Raw genomic sequence first — 19,249 nt, forward strand, 5'->3', positions numbered from 1 at the left:
GACATCTCAAATGACATCACAGATGACATCACTGATGACATCCACGTGACAATCTGATACATCGCATCATACACTAGTATAACCTTTCAACACTAATTATAAAATATGGAGTACCATATTTTAAACCATTGACACACCAATACAAGTTTCTAAAAACCCACACAGTGCTTCCTACATCTACACACACATCTAAACACTTACCAATAGATTCACTCATACATGCTAACATGCTAAATTCTCGCTCTGGTGCCTACTCGACTCACGGGTTCACACTCTGCAACTCTGGGCAACAGCTTGCTTAATCTCCACAACGGCCCCTCGCGGCGGGATGCCTGGCTTTCACCTTGGGAATACCCAGAAATGGGTTATCTCGCAGGGGAATACCAGGACGGGTCCCCTAAGCAAGCGCCGGGAAACCCACTGCGGGTAGCTGTGCACTATATAAGCTCAAATACATTTACATTTACATCAATAGAGCACTATTAAATATACTTATACACCAACCATTACACACCAGCACACATCCTATTCACTTATGCAGTCATCCTACTCACCTATGCAAACAATTTATCATACTTACATTTACTAAGCTACACACTTATACAAACACCACTTTATGTATTCATATAGATAGTAACTCATACTTACTGTGTTATAAAATCACTATTACAAGTATACAGTTTTCAAGAAAGTCACTCATACAATCACTGAGTCTTACGTATACTTATTTATATACAACTGTCACATACACTGCCTTTTATATTTCTACTTTGTTGGACATGTATCATTGAGAAATATATATTACTCATCGCCACACCCATAAAGAGATTCACTCACCCAAACAACTGTTTCCATATGCAGTCTTAACCTCATATACCTACTAAATCAACTATTTACACATCTTTGGACAGTCACACACCTCCCACCCAACCACACACACATTCACTATCCCATACAAATACTTAACTAATTGATACTAATATAGACTTTCACATAGCTAGTAACGAACTCATGTAGTAGTTGACACAAGAGATAGAGTGATACAGATATTCACACAGTTTAATCACTATCCCATATATTTAGTGAGACACTTTAAATTAGTCACTTAGACAGTGAATCACAGTGCTACTAAATCCTCCATCCAGACAGAGTGATGTCATCAGTGATGTCACTGACCATGTCATGAATGATGTAATATGTGACATCATCAGCAGTGGATTGCGGGTGCGCGAGTTATAGATTGTACAACTACCAATAACAGAGGAATTTCAATGGTTTTGTACGAGTGAAATGTCCAGCTAACTATAACACCCCTAAAACCTATGGTTTTCTCAGTGAATTTCTAAGGTTTTTTTAAATGCTAATTCCTAACTATAACATGTTTGAAACCTATGGTTTTTTTCAGTGAATTTCAAAGGCTTTTTAAATGCTAATTCCTAACTATAACATGTCTGAAACCTATGGTTTTTTCAATGAATAGGCTTTGTGTTCGTGCCTTCTTCTTTGGGAGCTGGATTGGGTGTTCATATATATATAAATATATATATATATATATATATATATATATATATATATATCCCAAAATATCTACTTCTGTCAAAGAGATGAGGGGACACAGCAGGACTTGAAAACACCATTTATTTTAGATGTGGCATGACGCGTTTTGGCGGTTGCCTTCCTCAGATGTCTCGGGTGCTAGGGATTCCGTTTTTTGTAGCTGGCCCATCCCCCTGAAGTAGTGTGGGACACATATACTTACATATATATGTATATATATATATATATATATATATATATATATATATATATATATATATATATATATATATATATATATATATATATATATATATATATATATATATATATACATACATATATACATACATATATATATCTATACTACTATTATAAAGAGAGAACTCAACCCTTTTGGCAAGGTAAACTCGGGAACCACAGCGCCAATCCAAACACCCGATACATCGTTGTAATTGGCAGGGTCTGTAGACGGACATAGGCTATATAAAATAAAAAAATATACGTTATTTAAAATATTTACTTTAAAAAAAAAGTAGTCCCTTGGAAGTAGCGCCGGCCGGCCGCGACGTGCGTGCTGACATCAGGAGCCAGGGAGCTGCTGCTGCTGCTTCCTCCGCCTTCTTCTCTCGCCCTGGTCGGGCCACGCTCCCCCGCCTCCCTCTGGACAGGGCTTCGGCTCCTCACACTTCCATTTCAGGCCTGAGGCCGGTGGTGACAAGTTCCTCAGCCAGAGCCTCCCTCACACGCAGACACTTCCCCACACACCGTGTCTCCAGCGATGGTCCCTGCGTCTGTCTCTGCTCTCACACAGTGCTCCGCTGTCCCACGGAGGCGCTGTGTCTCTGATCACCGGTTGTGTCTTCCTTATGCATCTCTGTCTGGAGTGCACCGAAACGTTAGGAGGAAACCGGGAAACCTTCACCTGTATTGGGCCTCTGTTTGTTGTTATAAATATAATGGACTGCTCCATGCTCATTTTTTAGAGGCTGCCCTGAAGGGTCGGGGGCTCCGGTAACTGGAGATGCTGTGTTTTGTAATTTACGAGGGGCATGACCCACGAACACACCCAGCCTACTTAGGAGATGCCAAAGGGTGAAATCAACTGCGTGCGTTTGGAAGGAATAAAAAAATGGATTATTTCATTCTTTGAACGTGCTGGTGAAATGGAGTTTTAAACAGACTTAAAAAAAAAACGAAGCAATGTGCTACGAGGAATACTCACCTGGCTGCCCCGAATGTACTATTCCACACCAACAACAGTGCACCACTTCAAAGGTATGAACTTAAAGGGTCGATATTTACTAAAATGAGAACTTTGTTTGCATATTAACAACATGAGTGGTGCACTTTGGGAGTTGTAATATTTACATGCAGCCACGTGACTCTACAAACTTTAAAAGCACCACAGGAGCACAATGGGGCCTTGAACGTCATGTCTCCCACCTGTGAGCAAGGCCAGGAGGCTGAAACGTTAGGAGGAAACCGGGAGAATGCAGTGGTGCTGTAAAGACTGAATAATTCAGGAGCTGTGAGCGGAGGATGAGGTAGGTGAAATACAAAAGCTACAGGCGGGCAGGAGCGGTGAGCGTAGGTGAAATACAGGCGGGGAGGAGCGGTGAGCGTAGGTGAAATACAGGCGGGGAGGAGCAGTGAGCATAGGTGAAATACAGGCAGGGAGGAGCGGTGAGCGTAGGTGAAATACAGGCGAGGAGGAGCGGTGAGCGTAGGTGAAATACAGGCGAGGAGGAGCGGTGAGCGTAGGTGAAATACAGGCAGGGAGGAGCGGTGAGCGTAGGTGAAATACAGGCAGGGAGGAGCGGTGAGCGTAGGTGAAATACAGGCGGGGAGGAGCGGTGAGCTTAGATGAAATACAGGCGGGGAGGAGCGGTGAGCATAGGTGAAATACAGGCGAGGAGGAGCGGTGAGCGTAGGTGAAATACAGGCAGGGAGGAGCGGTGAGCGTAGGTGAAATACAGGCAGGGAGGAGCGGTGAGCGTAGGTGAAATACAGGCGAGGAGGAGCGGTGAGCGTAGGTGAAATACAGGCGGGGAGGAGCGGTGAGCGTAGGTGAAACGGTGAGCATAGGTGAAATTCAGGCGAGAAGGAGCGGTGAGCGTAGGTGAAATACAGGCAGGGAGGAGCGGTGAGCGTAGGTGAAATACAGGCAGGGAGGAGCGGTGAGCGCAGGTGAAATACAGGCGGGGAGGAGCGGTGAGCGTAGGTGAAATACAGGCAGGTAGGAGCGGTGAGCGTAGGTGAAGTACAGGCGGGGAGGAGCGGTGAGCTTAGGTGAAATACAGGCAGGGAGGAGCGGTGAGCATTAAATGAAGCAAAAGAGGTAGCAAACGGTGCATTACAAAAGTGAGTGCATTACAAAAGTGAGAATTGTGAGCCAACAAATACAAGAGGTAGCAAGTGACGTGTGCAGGTTACAAAAGCATACAAAGGAAACATAGAGGAATAATACTGCAATATATGGAGGAAGGCTCCGGGGGACCCACGGACAACGTTGGGGCGAGCGGGGGCCCTGAAGCCTGTTTGCTCCCGGACAACACAACGTCGGGACGGGCTGCTAGTGTATATATATATATATATATATATATATATATATATATATATATATATATATATATATATATATATATATATATATATATATATATATATATATATATATATATATATATATATATATATATATATATATATATATATATATATATATATATATATATATATATATATATATATATCAATCATATGGGCCAACATTTTATCAATACTACAGAATAAACATGAATCAATTTATAGTGAGTATAAAGAATTAGAATCCCAGAATTGTGTCTGTTTTCATGCTTTATCCAAAGGGAACACTCTAGATAAAGAACATTTTATTAAGAGTTTTGACAGCATCTATGCTGCTTTGAATATCATTCTGACTAGAGATGAATGGTGGCTGTGAAGCGTAGCATGGAGAACGTGTTGGATGAGGGTAAGGAGACTATGTGGTCCTAATTTTACGGACTCTTAGGGTGTTAGGTAGCAAAAAGGCCATCAGCATAATTAAAAATGTAGGCTTCACCGGACAACAAACCTAAAGATTTCTTCCACTACAATAGTGGTGAGCCTTGACTGTGGAGGGATCCTTTCCAAATCATTTGTAGTTGGCTGGTGAGATGGTATGATGACCGAAACCGACCTTTGTCACTCGATTAGCTGAGGATCTGAAGATCTTGCAAAGGTATTTCTGAGACCGTTCCTGCACTGACTTGTGGAACGAGGCAGGGAGTTTCTTTCAACCATATCCTAAAATGGACTACCTGTCAAGGTAGTTGCAGTCTGTGCTTTTCAGGCAGATGGTCCATGTTCCTAGGCCTTACCAAACTTGCCATTGTCTTTATAGTGAGTCCAGTATAGCTGGCATGCAAAAGGAACCACAAGGACCAGGGCAATCCTATAAGCTGTGGTAGGATCCCACAAAGTATTCTTAGGTAATGAAATATGCTTTTGAAAACGTGCCCAAGATTGGCCACCTTTCCCTATGGAAGGATCCCTTAGTGCTTGCTAGTGTAACAGTAGAATGTGGGCTCTTCCTGTCCTAGAAACAACCCCTCCGACTTCTAAGGAGTGTGGCCGAACTGGTTCTCAGGAATTCGTTGCAAGACAGGAGTCAGGCAGTTCGTGACATGTTGCTGAAACTGAAGACTTATGCTGTGTCTTTCGGTGATTACCTATACATATTGATTGATGCCAGGTCATGGGCAAGGAATATGCTACTCAGTAGATGATGCTGGCGGTCTTGGAAAAGAAGGTTGTCAGCGTTACTTGGTGGTTATGGTCGTCAAAGAACCATCCCAACAGCCCCTGTTCTAAATAAAGGCTTTTGGAAGGTTACGTGCATACCTTCACCTGTGCCTGTCAAACGCTTCTAGCATCTTGGGGGTTTGACTCTCACTTGTCTTAACCTCATATACCTACTAAATCAACTATTTACACATCTTTGGACAGTCACACACCTCCCACCCAACCACACACACATTCACTATCCCATACAAATACTTAACTAATTGATACTAATATAGACTTTCACATAGCTAGTAACGAACTCATGTAGTAGTTGACACAAGAGATAGAGTGATACAGATATTCACACAGTTTAATCACTATCCCATATATTTAGTGAGACACTTTAAATTAGTCACTTAGACAGTGAATCACAGTGCTACTAAATCCTCCATCCAGACAGAGTGATGTCATCAGTGATGTCACTGACCATGTCATGAATGATGTAATATGTGACATCATCAGCAGTGGATTGCGGGTGCGCGAGTTATAGATTGTACAACTACCAATAACAGAGGAATTTCAATGGTTTTGTACGAGTGAAATGTCCAGCTAACTATAACACCCCTAAAACCTATGGTTTTCTCAGTGAATTTCTAAGGTTTTTTTAAATGCTAATTCCTAACTATAACATGTTTGAAACCTATGGTTTTTTTCAGTGAATTTCAAAGGCTTTTTAAATGCTAATTCCTAACTATAACATGTCTGAAACCTATGGTTTTTTCAATGAATAGGCTTTGTGTTCGTGCCTTCTTCTTTGGGAGCGGGATTGGGTGTTCATATATATATAAATATATATATATATATCCCAAAATATCTACTTCTGTCAAAGAGATGAGGGGACACGGCAGGACTTGAAAACACCATTTATTTTAGATGTGGCATGGCGCGTTTTGGCGGTTGCCTTCCTCAGATGTCTCGGGTGCTAGGGATTCCGTTTTTTGTAGCTGGCCCATCCCCCTGAAGTAGTGTGGGACACATATACTTATATATATATATATATATATATATATATATATTACCTACTGGCGGTCGCCAGTAGGTATATATAGTTAGGATTTTTTCCCTATGGGATTTCTGAAAATTCTATGCCTAATAACTTTGGCGTTTGTGGACGGAATCGGTTGAAATTTTCAGGAAAATGGCACATTTTGTTTCTGAGCAGCTCCTGGAAATTTGGGGGGGGTTCGTCAAGGGGGGGCTGAGAAAAAAGGGGGGTCCCAAAACGCGTTTTTCCCATGTTAATTTCCATAGGGCGGTTGGACTCACTTTTAGCCCGAACGGCTGAATGGATTTACACGAAACTTGGCAAAATTGTAGGGACTGTTAGCCCGATGTGCCTTTGCTAGGTCTCAATATATGTGCTTCAGTGGATTTTGAGAAATTAACGTTTAAATCAAGATATATATCTGTAACAGCGCTCCGGGCAGCGATCTGGTTCGCGTACTTTTCGCGTAACGGAACTTTGCGCACGGAAAGCTGATTGGCTCTTCGGTGTCTGTCAACATTCTAAACAGTCCAGTGCAGCCGCCATCTTGTCTCTCGGTAGGATCGAGAGACAAGAGGAGGCCAAAAGAAAGGGGGAAATTTCCATAAGGGGGCATAGTAGATCCTCCCTGACCCCCTAGGTTTTATGTGGAGGTTTTAAAAGGGCCCAGCAGGGTTCAAAAAAATTTTTTCTTTTTTTTTTTTCGCGATGAGCGCCTAGTACGCGAACCGGAAAGCATTCTAGGCAGCGTACTATAAGGATAATAGAATGATATACTTTTCAAAGACTAAATGTTAATTGTTTGTTGTTTTGTTTGTTGTTTTTGTTGTTTTTTTTGTTTTCTTTATTTTTAACTTTTTTTTATTTTGATTGTTTTTCATAATTTATTAAACTTTCTAACATTTCAGTGTCTGAAATGTCATTATTTTCTTGAAATATTGTTTGGAATCTGTGAGGTTGTAAAATGTCCTCATTTGCAAGGAGGGCATCTACTGCTTGGACACATTGCAGCAGTTCATTATCCAAGCTTTGATCCATAAATTCCATGTCAATTTGTTTAATCAATTCCTGGCTGCTCTCTTGCAGGTCCATTTCAAAAGAAACTTCTTTTTCGCCTTCCATTTTGCCTGAAATTTGGATTAAAAAATATATATTAGTAGAGATAGGGCACTGTTGGGATTAATTTTAGATAGTCATTTTTTATCAGTGAATTTATCTTTTGGCAGTGTATAGTATCAGAGTGGAAATAGGACTATAAAAAAGTGTATGTGATTTAACCACGACAAGCCTAACTCCATTCATAACTATAACAGAGAAGTCTATCTAAATACATTCCTAGTACAGAGGGATAGTGTATATCTAGCAGAAAAAGTCTACTATATTAAGTTATAGTGCACAATATATTTCATTTTTAAAAATTATAACTTACCTTCACAAAGAAGTTGAAGTTTTTGGAAGCTATTGAAATGTGATGTACAACAAGAAGTAGTAGTCAAAATGGCTGTGTTTTCTTCTCTTCCTTTATATATTCAAGTATATAACCAATCAAATGTCAGGTAATAAAAGTAGAAAATGAAAGTAACATTTTCATTGGTTGTCAATTCCAACACTTCAGATGTGTTTTGTGAAGTAATTTACCTCACGGTACTTGGAGAGGTCTACAGGCTAAATGGCTAAATTAAATTTCAATCAAATTTGTGAGAATGAAAGGGATTGTTATGTAGTATGAGCTAATTTATATTTGGTGAGAGTGTCTCTAGTCGTTTTTCTGTAAATTACTTTCCCACCTTTTTTTGGACCGTTTCCCGGAAAGCGGTCCGGTCCGCGAACTAGGAGCGTAACGGGAGTCCACCATTTTGTGTTTCGGTCGAATCAAGGTATAAAATGGCGGGTAAATAATGTTCTGAATGGGTAGAAGGGGGCATGGTAGAAGTATTTTGCCCCCCTACGTTTTCTGAGGGTGGCTGAGGAGGACTATATGTGCGAGGAAAAACTTTTTTTTGAAATTTTGCGCGGTTAGCTTCCAGTTCGCGTACCGGATAGCGCTCTTTGAGCGTAGTTTGTTGAAAATTACAGAAAAAAGTTAGAAAAAAAATAATAAAAGTGTGTGATCAGATGAAGGGTAGCTCTGAGAAGAGCTTTTGGGTTTATGGTACATTTAGGTACTTATAAGTAGGTACCAATGCACAGTCTTAAATTCAGAATGAAAATTCTGTTGCCCTCATCTGAGAAGTGAACTCCATCTCCTCTGTAGATATCTTGCATGTAGTAACGCAAGTTATTGTTGTACAGGGAGCCCATTCCATGGTCTCTCATGAAAGCTGAAACAGATTTGTTTACATGCTTCCTCGCTTTCTCAATTTGTGGAGAAAATTGGTTGGACCACCTCCATTTCTGTCTTTGGCATATATTGGAATATACCAAAGCAGTTTGAGGAAAAAATGCCATTAATTGCTCAAAGGTGTCCTTTAAAAGCATTTCCAGACCTACCCCTGTCAAAGTGCCCAAATCATTACCTCCACAGTGCACTATTAACAGGTCAGGTTTTGGCAAATGCATAAAGGTTTTCACCAATGGTATCAATTGGTGACATTTTAATCCTCTTTGGCCCAACCACTTAATTTCCACATCCTGTAAATTGAGGTTGTGTATATTTCTGTTCTCAGCATACCTTTGAGCCCAGTGGATGTAACTATGTCCAACAATCCAGACCTTAAACATGGTGGGAGAAGGTTGTTCTGCAGTCAGATGAAGTGTGGTAATGAAAGGGCAGTTGAAACAGTAGGAGTTTGTAAAGAAAAAAAACTGTGGATTTCCAATGCTAATGAATCATTAGCAGTGATTGGTGCATTTCCATTTCTGAAAACAGAAAGTTAGGGTGCATGGATGTGTTCTTTGAAAGATGTAATTTGAATGGTCAAGGAAGAAACATTTAATGAAAGATTGCACTGGATACGCAGGTGCACTGAGAGTTCAGAGTTCAATTGAAACATTGTTGTGTGAATTTGCAAACATGAGAGGTCTTCCAGGAGGTGGTTGCTATGGAAAAAAGGCAGAGAGGGCAGAGGGGGGAAGGGTTTTGATTTGAAAAAAGTGAGGGAAGAGTTATGATTGGCTAATATGAGAGATATGTGAAATGAATATCTGTATTTCTGTGCTTTCAATAGCTGCAGCCTCTGGAGTGCATCGTTTTTCTTCTGCTGAAGACAATTTGGTGTATTTCTGAGACTGTTTTCAAAACTCAAAAAGTATTTGCTAAGGTGAGAAAAGATTTATTTATTTTAGATAGAGAATAGTCTGAATTAAGGAGAAAATGATGAAGAAAGCTGTGTTTTAAAACTGTGGCTTTGTCTGTAGTGATATAGAAATAGATTTTGTTACTTTGAGAAATTGTAATTGCATATTCGGTGTAGCATTCTGGCATGCAGTAACACAAGTTATTGTGGTACATGGAGCCCATTCCATGGTTTGTTATGTAAGCTGAAACAGATATGTTGTTTTTAAAAACGATTTTAGAAATCAATTACATTTCTGGATATGTACTGCTAGAGCTTCATAGGTTGTTTTGGGCCATATTTATAAGGCATTTGAGTGTCTATTATGCTATTTTACGTTCTTCATGGTGCAAATTTCTTGTAAATACGCTCCCACTTGTGCTTTGCAAATTTAGATTTTGATTATGGGAGTTACATAGCCATGTTAATAATGTCCAAACAATGGTGGTAGGGCATTCAAGAAAACGCTTTCCTGTGTCTCTAGGACATTTTCAGTCCTTTCCTCTTGAAAACAGGTATACAATTGATTTATATGCTGTGTTTAAAAACGAATTTTGAAATCAATTACATTTCTGGATATGTACTGTTAGAGCTTCATAGGTTGTTTTGGGCCATATTTATAAGGCATTTGAGCAGCGACGGCTCGTGGAGGGAGTTACGGTGGGGCAGGAGGGTGGGGAGGGGGAGGGGCAGGGTGGAGGTTGCAAAAAACCGGCATATGGATAATTGCAGGTAAGTAAACAATTTAAATAATAAAACGAATTTCGTAGTGCGCCTTGCATCGCAAAATGCAATGCAGTGCGAGCTACGAAATTCGTTTTATTAATTAAATTGTTTACTTACCTGCAATTATCCATATGCCGGTTTTTAGGAACCTCCACCCTGCCCCTCCCCCTCCCCGCCCTCCTGCCCCACCGTAACTCCCTCCACGAGCCGTCGCTGCATTTGAGTGTCTTTGATGTTATGTTTTCCTTTTAAAATGGATAGTGTTCCTCATGGGGCCCTGAGCAGTTCTTAGCCATGTTATTTAATGGGAAGTGGATAACATGGCTAAGAGCATTTGCTGGAAAATGCATGAATATCGCTGACTGTTCAGCGATATTCATGCATTGCGGCCGTTTTTTTTTGCATTTGCGAGCAGTTCTTAGCCATGTTATCCAATGGAAGGTGGATAACATGGCTAAGAGCATTTGCTGGATAATGCATGAATATCGCTGACTTTTCAGCGATATTGATGCATTGCGGCCGTTTTTTATCGCATTTGCGAGCAGTTCTTAGCCATGTTATCCAATGGGAGGTGGATAACATGGCTAAGAGCATTTGCTGATATTCATGCATTGCGGCCGTTTTTTTTTTTTGCATTTGCGAGCAGTTCTTAGCCATGTTATCCAATGGAAGGTGGATAACATGGCTAAGAGCATTTGCTCGATAATAGGTTGTTTGGGGTCATACACCTTTTTTAGGGAGAGATTTATGACTGTTGTATGCCTGTTTTGTACCACTGTGTGTCATTTTTGTGATGCAGTGCTGGTGCAAAAGATTTGCTATGTTAAATAATAAGTAGGGCATTAAGTTTTTGATGACTGTTATTCATTTACTGTTTGGTAATAGTGGTTAATAACATTTTTTATTATATTTTTCCACAGATTCAACTGCAGATTCTTTCATAGTTTGGAAAATGCCTAAAAAAAATAGAATTAGAAAGGCTAGAAAACGTCAAAGACAGCAGGATGATGTTTTATTGCAGCAGTCCTCTTCCCCAAATACTTGTCAAAACACCAAGAAAGCTCCGGGTAAGAGCACGAAATCATTCTTAAGAAATATTTGTAGTAAAAAAAGTATTTCTCCAAAAAATGTTTCAGTCCACAAAAAGAAAAGCAATTTAAATGGAAAGGAGAGACCCATCAAAAATGTTACTGGTAGAGGAAGAGATAACTCTGTGCATGATAGTAGAAGGAAACAACAGTTTAGGGACATTCGACATCGAATGTTCCGTAACAGGATAATAGTTAATTTATTGAAAAATATTTAAAAAAAAGGCCAACAGAAAGCGGCATTTTATAAGAAGAAGAAAAATGTAGAGAAAATTATTGATCATGCTTTTGAAATTAAGCGAAAGTTGTTTATTTTGGTAATCAATAGAATTAGGAAACTAAGCAAGGTAATTTCTGATTTCAAAACAAAAAGTAGATGGAAGAGAGTAGTAAATCGTACTAACTTTTGTGAAGTTCTTTCCGGAGAATGGATGCATAGTTCAAGTTGTGAGGCATTTTTTAATGAGGAGAGTTATTTTCAGGATAATGATTTGGTGTTTGCAGTTGACACCAGTGGTCGAGCTTATGAAGTGAAGGATGGTTGTCCAGTTGAAAAAGAACAACTTGTGACAACAGAGACAGAAGAGGCGCTAAGTGATGAGGTTTTAGGAAGACGTCCTAAGGGTCCTGTGTACATTTGGAAGTGTAGTTCTATTTGCAGTGTGCGACAGGTTTCCATCAATTTGCTTTGTGATTTTATACGGACATTTAATAAGAAAAGTTTGAAGCAGAAAATGAAGTTGTTGCAAGATTTAGATCCTTGCAGAGTGAGACAAATGACAGGTTTGCGTGGTCATTCACTGGCTTGTCTTTCCAGGAGAGTATGCCAGAGTGTTTTTCATCATTTCAGGATGCTAGCAGTGCATCATAATAAAGTGAGAAAATTAGTGAGAATGTTGTATTATGCTAAGAGTCCAGCAATTATGCTTAAACAATTATGTGCTGCTCTTTTGCATGGGTCTGAAATAGATGTGAAGAATATTTGTGAAGAAATTAAGTTTTGTTACTTTGGTAGTAGAGATGAGAATGTTCAAATTGACCCAGAAGTAGAGGGTTATGTTGAAGATAATGTACAGGTTTCCAGTACAGATAATTTTCAGAAGGAAATTGCCACTTTTCAGATGAAATCAAGTGAGAGGCCTAATTTCACTTGTGTATGTTGTCGACGCACTTATTATAAGAATCAGACTAAGTTAGTGGATTTATATGCAAAAATTGAAAGGGAAAATAATAGTGAATGGAAGGATTTTGCCACATACTTGATGGTAGAAAATTGTTTTGATTTGGGAGTGGACCAACGTGTGTGTACTTATTGTTGTAATAAATTAAATCAAAACCAGATGCCTGCTAGGGCAGTTCATAATAATCTGGAATTGGTTGAGATTCCTTCAGAATTGAAGGATTTAAATACTTATGAATCTATTTTGATTCAAAGTATCCATCCCTTTCAGGCTATTGTAAGAATGGAGCCAAAGACAGGGAAGTTGCCTCCAGCAGATTTACAGAGAGGATTAAAGGGAAGAGTTGTTTATTTGCCTCTAGATTTGAACAAAAACATTAACACAATTGGAGTTGAGAAAGTGGAAGAGGAACCTCTGGTTATCTTGGTTAATGGGGTTCCGACAAAGAATAAGAAAATATGGCAAGATTTAGTGGATGTTAGGAAAGTGAAAAATGCAACTTTGTATTTGAAGAAAAATAATAAGTACTATAAGAATGTATATGTTGCAGAAGAGGAAGTAAGTGATGAAGAGGATAGCGTTTTGTGTGCTGGCCGAATTGAGAAAGTAGAGGTGTCTAATAGTGAAGAAATATATGAACATTATAGTGTTCATCCTTTGCATTCCAAGGAAGTCATGGGGAATGCTATTGAGTTGTTTCAAATGAAACAAGCCAAAGGGAGTCCCATTAGTGTTTGGGAGGAAAGTTTGGAAGCTCGGTGTTTCCCACAGCTATTTCCCACAGGTCAAGGAGGAAGATATGATGAGCGACCTCATCAAATTCCTGCGTCTGAATACCGGACTTTACGATTGTATGCAGAAGATCCTAGGTTTCGTCAATGCATACCCTATTTGTTTCATCTCCTGTTTGAAAGCGATCTGTCAGGACTGTCATATGCAGTGAACCACATTTTAAAAAGTGGTATACAGATGCGAAACATCTCGGCAAGTGACTTTATGCATAAAGTCAATGTCCAAGACAGTATTTTGGATTCTCACTTAATTAATCTCATGGCGTGTCAGCGTGGTACTAATGAGTACTGGTACCGTCGTCATGGTGATTTAAAATGTATGCTGAGGAACTTAGGAACTCCAACATGGTTCCTCACTCTGAGCTGTGCCGAGTATGGCTGGGAAGACTTACTTGAATTTCTACGAGAGGCAAATGGAAATATTGAAAACATTGAATTCAAGACACCTGGAGAACTGTGTTCTTTGGATCCAGTGAATGTATGCAGGTACTTCAATCATAGATTTGAAGCTATGATGTCTTTCATCACAAATAAAAAGAATCCACCTCTTGGAGAGGTGTTGGATTTCTTCTGGAGAAAGGAGTACCAAGCAAGAGGTGCCCCTCATATACATATGTTGTTGTGGATCAAGGATGCACCTAAATTTGGAACAGATCCGGATGACTTAGTGATGAATTTCATAGAACAGTATTCTACGTGTGCTGTTCCAAACGCAACGGAGAAGAAAAGCCTAAGAGAACAAGTTCTACGTTTCCAAAGCCATCGTTGTGTAAAGTACTGTCGTCGTAAATTCAGAAACCAGGACAAGTTCTACACCAAATGTCGTTTCAACTTTCCACGACCGGTGATTTCTAAAGGAAGAGTGAACAGTTTGATGTCTTCGCTGCGACATAATGTGACGAGGAAATCACCCAAGAATACATACAATTTGAAAAGGAACGAAGAGTCCAAGTACATCAATGACTACAACCCAGTGATTTTGTCAATGTGGAATGCTAACATGGATATACAGTTTGTGGCTGACAACTGTATGGTTGTGGCTCGGTATGTGACATCTTACATCACCAAAAAAGAAAAGACAGAACTGAAGGATATGTGGGAGGACATTTCCCATGAAAAGAGCCTCAGCAAGAAGTTGTACAGTTTCAGTCTGAAGATGTTGTCGCATCGAGAAATCGGAGCTTACGAATGTTCTGATCGATTGTCTTCAGCAAGTCTCTATGCCAAATCCAGGAGTCTCGTTTGGGCGAGTCTTGGTCTTGCTGCAACGCGAAATCGAGTTCTAAAACCTGTCCGGGAAATTGAGTATTTGGCAGAAAAGGAACCAAACAGTACCGACATTTTGAAGAGCAACATGTTGGATACATATTATCCAAATCGAAGCAGTCACCTTGAGAATGTTTGTCTATATGAGGTTCTCCAAAATGATATATTCAAGAGGAACATCAAAGAAGATATTGAGAAAGGAGTGTATGCTGTAATTGGAAGTGAGGGATGCCTGGTCAAGCAAAGAAAATGCCAATTAGTAAACCATCGAAAATTGAGTGGTGAATCTCCAGAAAAAAAGGAGTTTTTCTATTTAGCACTTTTGCAACTTTTCAAGCCTTGGCGTGCAGAAGAGGAACTGCTTGGAGATTTCCTCTGTTACGAAGACTCTTTCAATGCCGCCAAGGAGTCCATAGAATGTCCTGCTTTTCCTAAATATCAAGAAATGCTAACTTTGGAAATTGAGCAGGAAGCAACGATTGCAGCCGAGATTGCCAGAGACAGTTCTCAGGACAGTCAGAGTTCTGTTTCATTGAGTCAAGATCCACTTGGAGGACCTATTATCGAAAATGAAGCTGCCACTGCTATGAATGAAGTAGAAAGAGCCATGGCACATGCTCAGGAGGATTCAGTTAACTTAGAAGACTTGGAAAAACAACTCAACATTGAGCAGAGGAAAATATATGATGAAGTTACCAAGGAAATTGAGCACGGATTAAGTCATGAGAAGAAAGAGTGCTCATGTACATCGTTGAAGCCTGTCCGACTGTATGTGAGTGGAGAAGCGGGAACTGGAAAAAGTTTCCTCATTAAAGCAATTTCATGCTATCTGCAGGAAAGGACTGAGTCATCGCTGTCTTGTGTTGTCACCGCTCCTACTGGACTTGCAGCACATAACATTAAAGGTATTACTTTGCATCGTCTACTGATGCTGCCGGTGGAGCATGACAACAAATTACAATACAACAAGTTATCTGGGGATGCTTGCTGTGAAGTTTCAAGAGTCTTGAGGAAAATGAAACTACTTATCATTGACGAAGTAAGCATGGTTTCTAATGTCATGCTTGCCTTTGTGCATTTGAGAATGCAAGAAGTACTTAAAACTGAATATGATGTGTTATTTGGTGGCAAACACATCATTGTTTTCGGAGATCTTCTGCAGCTGACACCAGTAAAAGGTCAACCTGTGTTCAAAATACTCACGCATGAAGATACCAGGAAGTGCCTAGGGAGCATTGGCAACGTCAATATATGGTTAAACTTCAATTATGCTGAACTGCATGAAAATATGCGTCAGGCAAAGGATGAAGATTACAAGAATATTCTACAAGATATTAGAATTGGAAAAGTGACCGAGCATGGGAAAGAAGCTTTAAATGCACGATTACTGTCAAATTTATATCCCAAACAAGAGATTGTGCCTGAGAATATTTTTCAGAAAATTACTGAGAAGAAATCCGGGATATGTTTGATGCCAACTCTTGCAGAATGTGCCATCTTCAACAACAAAATGTTGAATTTAGAAAAGCAAGAGATTGTGAAACTTGAAGCTATCGACAAAATAGAGCATATGGGATCAACAATTATTTTGTCAGACAATTTGAAATCAAAATTGGATTCATTAGAGAAGACTATATCTAAAACAGCGGGTTTTGAAAAGACTTTGAATGTGTGTTTAAATTGCCGAATCATTTTGAGAAGGAATTTACATGTAGAAAGAGGTCTGGTAAATGGATCAATGGGTAATGTTGTTGATTTTGAGAAATACAGAAATAGAGATGGAATAGAATTTTTAAGAATTAAATTTGATGGCATTGAGGAAGTACAGCAAATTGGTCGTTGTTCTGCTAGGTTTTTGCTTGTTAAAGACTTATATGTTCGCCGTAAACAGTTTCCTGTTTGCTTGGCATATGCGGTGACAATCCATAAATCGCAAGGTTTAAGTGTAGACAGTGCATTGGTGAATATTGGCAGTTCTGTGTTCAAGGAGGGTATGGCATATGTGGCATTGTCACGAGTTAGAACTTTATCGGGATTGTACTTGATTGACTGTGATGTCACAAACATTTGTGCGGATCTAGATTGTGTTAAGGAATACAATAGGTTAAGAAGAGAGTATGCGCCACATTTGCCTCAATATACTTTGTTTGAGAAACGTGTGGTAGGCCGGAAATGTAGAAATATCAGTAATAGTAGGGAGGTTGTTGCAAAAAGACTAAAAGTCAATGAACCGAAAATTGTTAGCAGAAAGAAAGTGGATTCTGTTGAAGATGTTGTCGGTTTTCAATTTGAAAACAGTTCTGGTGTCAACTGCTATGCAAATGTAGTGGTTAATGTTCTCTTTTCACTAGAGAGTTTAAGAGAACAGATTCTGTTGAATTCAGAACAAATTTTATGCTGTTTGTTGAATTCTGTTTTCGAGAAATGTAGCACTGATCGAACAAAAGTAGAAAGTGTGTCTGAAGTTCGTTATCTGTTAGATGAATGTTCAGGTCAAACAGACTTCTCTGAAAATAATCAGCAAGATTGTCAGGAGTTTTTAATGTATATGCTTGATGTATTGCAAGATGAGGGTGTAGATGTAGATCACCTGTTTGGGCTTTCTTATCAATGGCAGCATGACTGCGAGAACTGTATGGTATCAAGTACTACTAGTGTAGACTCAGAAAGATTTATATATTTAACTTTGCCAGACAGTAAATCAGTGTCCTTTAATAAGCTAGTAAATGCAGCGGATCACAACATGGAGTGTAGCCAATGTAAATGTGATATGATGTCAACATTATTTATACGTAGATATGGCCAGTATGTCATTTTAATGATCCAACGATGTAGGCCTGATGGATCAAAATTGTCAACTTTAATAAAAAAAATTGTAGCTTCTCAGCTGTCAATATCAGGGAGGACTTTTGTAACTGTAGCAATTATCTATCACGATGGTCCATCAACAACATCAGGACATTATACAGCTTACTTAAAGTCTCGAAACGGCTGGTCATTCTGCAATGATTCTGTTGTAACTTTCAAAAAAAAATTGCCGTTTGACCTTAAAAATTCTTACCTGGTGTTTTTAAAACCAAAATTTTAAGTAGAGGGAATGTAAGTCTGCAATGCTGTCTAGATTAAAAATCCAACTATATAAACCTGATGCAAGTAAGTCTGCTTCATAGTAAGCAGTATCAGTGTCATAGGAAAAGGAGAACATGAGTGACAAAGAAGAGTAAGATATTAGTAGTCCAGGATTGTGAAAATAATCTCAAATGTTTTCTTTTTGAAAGTTGCGAAAATAGAAAATGTCGGGCTTTGATTCGAAGAATTACAAGACTTGCGAATCGCGGCAACATGATTTGGCCTAGTGGAAACATGTGATAGAATGAGAGAAGTCTTTTTTTCTATGTAACATATTTTTCGTATCGATGGAGGTTTTCTTTCAGAAAGTGGCGGGCTGAAAATATTTATAGCACAACAGAGTGGATGCTGTTCATAGGAGATCCTTCGACGTCATTGAAAGTAAGTTAATTTTAAGGAGTTTTGAAATCAGATTTCTTAGGTTGTATGGGTTTTTTAAACACAGTCATTTTGATTGTGTTTTTTTTCCCCGCTGTTACATGATGAATATCTTCAAGTCACTGATTTAAGTGAAATTTGATACATTCTGAGAACAGCAAAAATAAACCATTTAACATGTATAATTAATGTTATGCTTTTTGTACTTATGATATACATTTAGAAATGTGAGGTAGATATGGAGAAGCTGAGTTTTCTGTAAGTGTCAATTTTAATGCTTACAGTGCTGTACTTCTGGGTACTGTTTTTTTTTTTAAAAAAAGAAATAGGCCTCACCTCAAAGAAAGCTCTTGAAAGCACACATCTTATTTGCATCCTAAAACAATCATTTAAAATGTTAGACACAATTTTATGATGGATTTACATCTCTTTTGCGCTGTTATTGCATCACTATTGTGAGACATAAGCAATGCAAAAGAAGCATCATATTTCAAAGTAGGCCTCATTTCATCAGCATGAAGATACTGTTTGTTTAAAATAAATATCTTTAGGATTGTGTAGGGGTCGTAGAGAAGTAGAGGTTTCTGTAAGTGTCAAAGTTGTTTAAAAACTGTTTCTTCTTGAACCTTTTCCCTTCTTTTTTCTAATTTTTAAATACATGTTTTAATATTTTTGGAAATGTTTGTTCTCTCTTTTACAGATTGAATGTATGAAAAATTTTCTTGAAAAGTTAACAAGAATTATAAGGTAAATGTTTTCTACTTTTTTAACCTGCATTGCACTGCTGATGATGTCACTGACTATGTTATGAATGATGTAATGAGTGGGCATGTTTTACTGCAATGGTAGGTCTTCACATCTATTATCTCGTCTGTATTCTTCAACAAGCATAAATTTGATATGCAACCCAGAGTACGGTTCACCTTAAACAAACTTTTAGAGAGGACACACCTTATCGTCACCCTCACTCAATCATTTAATCTATCACATTTAACATCTATTAGTTCTACTGCTTCATTTCTTTAATCTTTACTTTCCTGTGTTT

At 38.9% G+C, this 19,249-nt stretch overlaps 1 protein-coding gene across 1 annotated transcript in view; it reads right to left on the reverse strand.

Moving 5' to 3' along the window:
* Positions 1 to 19,249, reverse strand: part of QTGAL (queuosine-tRNA galactosyltransferase) — a 2,104,007-nt gene that overhangs the window by 402,738 nt on the left and 1,682,020 nt on the right. The window lies entirely within an intron of this gene.

The sequence above is a fragment of the Lissotriton vulgaris genome, chromosome 7 (assembly GCF_964263255.1).
Source record: "Lissotriton vulgaris chromosome 7, aLisVul1.2, whole genome shotgun sequence".
Lineage (NCBI taxonomy): Eukaryota > Metazoa > Chordata > Amphibia > Caudata > Salamandridae > Lissotriton > Lissotriton vulgaris.